Source organism: Taurulus bubalis (assembly GCF_910589615.1).
Source record: "Taurulus bubalis genome assembly, chromosome: 15".
NCBI classification, from domain to species: Eukaryota; Metazoa; Chordata; class Actinopteri; order Perciformes; family Cottidae; genus Taurulus; species Taurulus bubalis.
The window spans coordinates 5,793,539-5,800,380 of record NC_136603.1 but is presented as its reverse complement, the minus strand read 5'-3'; positions in this window follow the sequence as shown (position 1 = coordinate 5,800,380).

Below are 6,842 nucleotides of genomic sequence, written 5' to 3'. Positions count from 1 at the left end.
AATTATAATCTGGTACAGTGCATCAAATGGTGACATTTATGTTTGAACTGTACATGGTCCCTTTTAAATAAAGAGAATAAAAAAGTAAAAAAGAAAAAACTGTTTAACAATGTAAATGCGACAAATGAAATACAAAAATAATAAAGGGCTGCAAACCGCAGATGTGGGTCAGTGGCACACGGTGGTTTGAGAGACACAAGGCTTTTTACATCAATCCATAATTCATAAGTGTCAGCTCGGGGACGACAGAGAGGACGATGCTGATGAGAGTTTACTGCTGACACACATGGACAGCACGAGACTGTACACTGGAACATCTGTAAAAAACAACATTATTATCACAACGTATATGAGCATCTTTCACTGGAGCGTTTCCTGTCTTGACTCGGCCGGAAACATAAAGTTAACGTTTAGAAGGTTAATCCACGGTTGTTGGGATTTATTTTTGCCAGTTCATGTTACACTAATGTAATTGGTCTAGTTCATCATTTGCTGCGTCCTCAAAAAGCTCCGGGTATCGAGTGGGAGGCCAATGGGCCTTTATCAAAGCAGAAATGTCGACTCGTCATATTTAGGGGAAGCACAGGTGCTACGGTGATAATCACAAGAACAATGGCTCTGTTGTATTTAAATGAGTGCGGTGACAGCGAGCCAGCGTGAACAACACCAGGAAGCAGATCATTAGAATTCAATCATCATTCATTCGTTTAGTTCCACCTGTGTGTTTCCTGTGGAAATATCCTTTTGTATTGTGATTTGATCTCTTCTTCTTCTTCTTTCTAGGGGCGGTGATGCTGGTCTGTGGGATGGCCTGCCGTGACATTTGGCTCCTGCGCGTGTGAGGAGAACAGAGTTGCATTGAGAGATTCAGCGTTGCCAGTTCAGGCCGAATATTCCTCCTTCTTTACAGTAACTTTTGTAGTTAGGTGACACTGAGAAAGATGCTGTTCTCCAGCTTAAAAGTCATTGATTCAACCGACTCGTCAATGACAGTTAAGATCAGTCACACTCCCAAACGGACAGCTGCAGACATCGCGGAGGCGTTCTGTTTATTGATCGCTTTGTGGACGCTTCCCACGTGGACAAGTCTAGACACAACAAATTGATGATGTACAAGGCCTTTCGCGTGCACCCTCTGATGATGACATTTACGTCACGCAGAAAGTATAACTTCGCCTTTTAGGGGCCAGCTTGATGCATGATATATTTTATTGGGGGAACAAAAAAACATGTTGTTCCAACATCTAAAAGATAAAAGGTTTTGTGTTGCAGTCACAGCATAGTTAGCTCGAACTACACAGAAGCCGGCTGAGATACAAACAAGCCATCAAGCTGCTGCTCTGCTTGTGTGTTCTGCTTTTAAGAATTTGTGTTCAGCAGCAAAACAAGAACCGTGTCGCAGCTTCCCACTGACATGCAGGCCTTCGGAGGAAGTATTCTGCTGTGCTTTAAAATCCGTTAATAGCTCATTCACGTATGCTGGATTATTATTTTGATGCATAAAACCTGCAGTGTCAGCTACTTTGCATTATGTGACTCCACATAAACCTTACAGCTGCATCACAGCCCGCTGCGTCAACACATGTGCAGCCTCATTAGACTGGATGCAACGAGAAGACATCTTTATTCTGAACAGTGGACTCATAAGTGTGAAACATCAGATTCAGCCAACGCTTCTTACTTCAGATAACGGTGACAATGACCAGCGTACACGTGATGGAGACCACCCGAACATAAATGAGCATGCACGCATAAGCTTGGGTAATTAGCATGTCTCAGTCTTGGACGATGTTTGGGTGGAACCTAAGTGTCCTATATTGAAGTCCTGTTTTCAGAGATCCACAAAAGGAAGTCTGTCAATTTGAACAGCGTGAATTAATGGCGTGTCCCCTTAGGGTCGGGCTGTCGCTGAAATAAAGAAGAAAACGTCTCAAAAGGCGATTGATGACTGCAATGAGAGGGAGGTCAAATAATGTAAGATGTTCATTTAGAATGATATCAGCCGATAATTTAACAGGATAATCAAACAGGATAATGTCAACATAATTTAGATGAAGTGCAATTTAAATAGGGTTTTCAAACTAAATTTGGTCTTTGCTTAAAAAAATCCTGAACCTATTAATCAATCAACCAATTATTACTTCACGGAGGCAGGTTATTCCTCAATAACGTCACACTTGGATGTGGATTAAATATACTATTATAGATTGCAACTCTTTTGTACTGGTTGCCTGTCCGTGTTGTGTATACACGTAATAAGACCGGCCTCTCCGTCCACTACATGAGGCCTTGAGTTGTTCCAAAGTGCAGAACGCACAAAACATTTGATGCTACAGATTTGAGCTTTTCTGCCGTTGGAACGACTCAGTGTTGACAGCTTTATAAATAAATGTAAAACCTACCATTTAGCCGGGTTTTTGCTTTGAATGTTTTATGGCTCATATTTGATTTTTGTGTGTTTTATTCTTGGCTTTTGAATATTTTTTTGTATTGTTTTATTTGGACTGTTGTATATATTTCTACTGTCCTAAAAAAAAAAGGTTTCCAGTCTCCCGCAAAGCCCTTTGAACTGCACACGCCCCCATAAAAGGAACTGATAGTTTGATCCGGCGGTGTGATCTGATATCTGCAGCTTTGATCCAAACATATCAATGTTGCATTCAACAATCCACGCCGGTCAGATCCTAGGGGGGGAATTCAGTCACTAATTCCATCCAAATGTTAGCATGCTCTGCCTCCTCAGCGGCATGACGTCTGGATCTCATCGCTTTGAAGCGGGGGGAGGTGTGAGAGAGAGAAGGAAGGGGGGGTGAGGTCAGGTTAGAGGTAAACACTGGGTGGTCTGCAGCAGCAGCAGCTATCCAAACCTCACCCTGAACATACTGCACTGTTTAACTCCCACCACAGAACAATGGTGGGTGGGGGCTGTTGGCATGCAAATCTGAGAAAGAACAACAAGAGAACTCTGTCATGCAAATCACCACATGTTGCCTGGTAATAAGGCGCTTGGAGAGGCCATATCGCGGCTCAGCCAGCTTCTCTGCTAACGGCATGTCAGAAAACCCTCCCTCCAGACTTCTCTAATAACATTTCTGCAGAGTTTAACTACTCGGCCTTTCACACAGACTTCCATTACGCGTGGTGTTAACAGCTAACGCTATTTCAAGTGTCCCATCAGGGGTTTGCATTAAGATGGAAAGTCCTTGGCTCTTATGCCGGTGCTTTCTTCAGAACCGCAACAGCGTGGAAACAAGATCTAATTGTTGACATTGCTAATGTACGCGCGTGAGCCTTTGAGGATGTTTGGGTGGAACCTCACATTGGGAGGCTGAAAAAGTAATTAGGAATCGTTGCATGAATTCCATCTGCATTCTCTTATCTGTTATATTGGTTTGTGTGTGCAGATCATGGAGGCCGCACAGCTTGATGGGACTCTCTGAGGTCACTGGCTTCGCTAAACTCATGCAGAAAAGAAATGCTGCAGACGGATGAAATGCAGATATTCACTGATCAATGTTGGGGCCCAGCAGTAGTTTAGTTTATGAAGATGTTAGTGTGACAATCAGACATGTTTTTTATCGATTAATTGAGTAGGCTGATTTTAATTAAGAGGTGTACATTCAAACTAAAACTAAGACATAGAATGGAATAATAAAACATAAATATTGCTTTTGAATTGTGCAAATTAACTTTCAGAACGACAAGTCTTACCCTAATTACTCTTCTTGGAGGACTTTAGTGGCCTTTCGAGGCAAAGCTACTTTAGGGACGTCATAACTAGCCACCATATTGATTTACATAGATAACTAGCCATCACATATATCTATAATTAACATATATTCTTTACTGGCCTTCATCTGGAGTAGCAATCATATTGATTGACGTTAAATGCTAACGTTAACATCACACAGGACACTGTTGTGTTAAGAGAGCCAGATATGCGCCACCACTCTACTACTGGCAATGTGTCCAATATGAGCCTAGAAAAGGGATTTGTAAGTGTGTGACATCATCACAATGTGAAGTCTGGCGAGCTAGCAGGCTAGCAAGCTAGCGAGCAATAATATGTATGTGCAACATACATATTTTAACAAACTATGGATCACCCCCCATCACCATCATATTAATGTTCTTTATCACTTTGCGTTGTGTCTATTTCCCTTTTCTGTTGAGAAGGTAACTGAGACTTGTGTTAAAAAATTCACAACAAAATTCACACAAATGATCTTATAAATCATCTATATTTCCTTAATACTTCATCTACAAATAGGGAATCCATCATTTATAAAGTATGAAAACCAAGAATGAAACATTTATAACTGAGTTTATGAATTGCATACTAATGAGTTACTAATGAGTGTTCATGTTGGAATAATGCTTTATAAATGATGAATGCAGTGTTTATTCATGCTTTACTAATGCTAAATAGTGTGTACTTATTATAAAGTGCTACCGATGATTTTAAATGATTTAGTTTCTTCAGCTCAAAGTAAATATAACAACTCTTTATATTTCCACGATCCAAGAAGCGAATAGTCCAATGACAACTCTTTAGCTACTCTTTGCGATCTGACTTGAAACCCAGTTGGAGGAAACTGCTATAAAACCCTAAATTATTTACACTGAACTTTCACCAGGCTCCAGATTGTCCAGTAAACGCGGTGCAGGCTGTGAGGAGATAATTTGGTCCTATCTGTTGTGCGCTGCCCTTCTCTGCAGAGTAGCGCTGAAGCTCGAGGGCCTCCGGCCGCCTGCTGCTCTGTCCTTCAAACTGTCCTCCGCAGGAAGAGGAGGAGGAGCTCTGTTGTGCCCCAGACTGACGGGACTCTCCCCACGCAAGCCAAAGCCATGAATATGAAACCATAATCCCGTCTGCCTTCCTCCAACCCCTCTGCTCTCTTCTTCCTGTCTGGGCAGTGAGGTGGTCACTGCCGGCGGGCATCGGGAGCGGCGGCGGCGCTGAGGCACAGCAAGCCGATTTCTACACTACGATTCACAGCGGCGACCGTGGGAGATCAGCCCGTCTCAGCCTTTCCTTCACGGTCCCCATGGAGGAAGTGCTCTATGAAGCTGTCAACCATCCCCACTCCTTTTATTCAGCAGTACACTTCCTGTGGGGTGGATGTCCCCCATGGAAAAGCCTGTTGCCAAGTGTTTTTTATTAGAGACTCACAGGGAAAACACAAAGCGTCTCTGATCAGCTGATCAGGCACAGCGAGAGCTCGCTTTCTTCTGAGACGACGGGCCGAACCTTTAGGAGTTATGTGTCCTCCCTCTGGCCTTGGTTATTAAATGTGTCTTTTAGTTTGTATGCTTTACAGATCTGAAGAGGAGTAAAAAACAGAATCTGAACTCAGGTTCCTGTTTTGATGGCGTCTTGGATCACGGATTGTAACTTCAAACGGGAGCTGCAGTCCTCCTTACTCATCATGTTCACTTTATGCCGTTGCTTACATTAAAAGGACCATATATTCTGTGTGTATCTGTATCGGGGGAAACGAGTGCCGAGGAGGACCATTAATGAGGCCCGGGCTATAAAGCTGGTCACTGTACAAGGTCAGAGACACATCAACGTTTACACTGCAGCAATAAAAAGCATCCTGACGCCCGAACGACCCCCTCCGTGCAGGCCGAGTCTCTGCTGTGAGTTTAAGGATGGCTGCTCCTGAGCAGGAAGTGGCTGAGGAGGAAATGCCTTTGTGATGAGAGGCAGCCAGATCTCTAGACTCTCCCTGCCTGCCCCGTTTCCCTCACAGCACCGCCTCCAACGCATTGTTCTCACCCGCTCACTCACAGTGCAGAAGGATGCTCAAGACCCGACGCCGAAAAAGACATCACAGTTCATGTTGTACGGACACCGGCAGGACATTACCTCCACACAGGAAGTGACAAAACGTAAAGAATAAAAGGACAATCTCCCTCCTCAGTATTCAAAACAAAAACATTCAATCCTGAATGTTTCTGAAGCAGTTCAGGTGGAGGACAGTGAATGTCTTTTTCTTTTTTTTTACATGCTCCCTATTTTCTCCTGAGAGAATTAATAAAATGCTCCAGAAATATTCACGTGTATTCAAACTGCACTCAAGTGAGCTTTCACTTTAGTTCTGCATGCACTTTGCCACGGGGAGGACAGAATAATATGAACTATTGTATCAGTTTGAGAGACAGTGCAACATTTTAAAGAGGAAATAACAAAGTCCTCCTTTTACAAATGAAAAGGTTTATTCATAAACAACCTTGCTCAGTTCATGCAATGTAATGGTGGGTTTTGCTGCTGCAGCTTTCCTTGGTCTGTAATGACCAGCGGCTCATGGTGCAGTAGGTCACTGACTTCATCACAGTGAATAGAAGAACATAAGCACTGCACTGCACAGTCTCAATATACCTTCCCACCGTCGCTCCAGTCACAAGGTCAATAAAAGACTGATAAGCTATTTGGACTATAATTTGACCACGATATGCAGTCTGGTCACGTACGATTCACCGGGTTAACGCCATCTGGCGGCGACCTGTCAATCAAAAATTGCCGATCTGCTCATGTGTTGCTCTCACTAGCTGCTACTGTTTCATCAATGTTGTAAATGCAGGCTCATTTGCCAGAGGCCGAAGCTAGTAATGGTGACGAGCGCTAAAAGAAAGTGGGTTCAAATAATTCAGAAGTATTCAGGTGAGAAACGGTATAAATAGAACCGTGTTTGTTTCCAAGAAGACTTCTTTAAACAGCATTTTCCATACTGTTGTGACAACAACATAAAGCACAGCTGCAGAATATTTCACATCTAATATTACACAACTAGCAGAGGGAGAGTGAGAGAGAGAGAGAGAGAGAGGCACGAGTTACT